The sequence below is a fragment of the Acyrthosiphon pisum genome, chromosome A1 (genome assembly GCF_005508785.2).
Source record: "Acyrthosiphon pisum isolate AL4f chromosome A1, pea_aphid_22Mar2018_4r6ur, whole genome shotgun sequence".
NCBI classification, from domain to species: Eukaryota; Metazoa; Arthropoda; class Insecta; order Hemiptera; family Aphididae; genus Acyrthosiphon; species Acyrthosiphon pisum.
Window position 1 is genome coordinate 53,076,994 of NC_042494.1, and position 1,020 is coordinate 53,078,013.

Genomic DNA, 1,020 nt, shown 5'->3' on the forward strand with positions numbered 1-1,020 from the left:
TTTTTTTTTTTTTTTAATTATTTGGATTATTCATTTAGTAAATCACGACACCAATTTATTTTTAGTCGACGTGAGGGGTTGCCTGGAATTGTGCGAGAAGCTAAATTGGATATAAGGGGATTAGGATGATATGGAAGTCTGTTATGAAATCTTTTGTAATATGTTATGGCTTCAGCATGAACAGTTTTTATGTTTAGATCTGTGTGGAGAGAGTAGTTGGAGACATATGGTGGGGCTTTAGTGATTAATCTTAAAATTTTATTTTGAACGGTTTGGATTTTATTTACATTAGATACTTTCGCATTGCCCCACAATTGTAGGCCATAAGTCCACATGGGCTTGATTAATGACTTATATATGAGAAGTTTGGAGTTTAATTTAGTGTGTTTGTTAGATATTAGTGGTTTAACTGAGCGTAGTCGTTCGTTTAGGGCGAGTTTTTTAGCTTTGATATGGGGTCCCCAGGTCAGGCAACGGTCAAAGATTAGGCCTAAGTACTTAACCGATTGGGATGAAGGGATTGGTATGTTATTAAGAAAGACTTCTGGGCAGGGAGGGAGACGAAGAGTGAATGTAGAATGAATGGATTTTGATTGGTTGACTTTAACTCGCCATTTATCATACCAGACAGACATTAGGTCAAGGTGGTTTTGAAGGTTTTGTAATGATATGCTCACACACCATTATAATTATAAACTAAAATCCTACACAGTAATAAATAACGGCCAGACTGTCGCTTGTAGAAATCGAACATCCCCAATAAAATCATTGTCATCGACAAATAGGTACGATCCCTATTATGCGATCACGAATTAAGAAATCGGCGCGTACTGGCACTCCGTGGTGTGCAGGACGTGCAGAATTCTTATATATGTCACCAGAGAAAATTAATGATAAAAAAAGGTCCTTGCCGCCGAAGAGAAATCTAGGTCCGGGAAGTACAAAAAAACCTTTGATAAAAACCGCCTACCACTCTCTGGTATGACTATATTTCGTATCGTCCCTTAAACCAGTGCATGA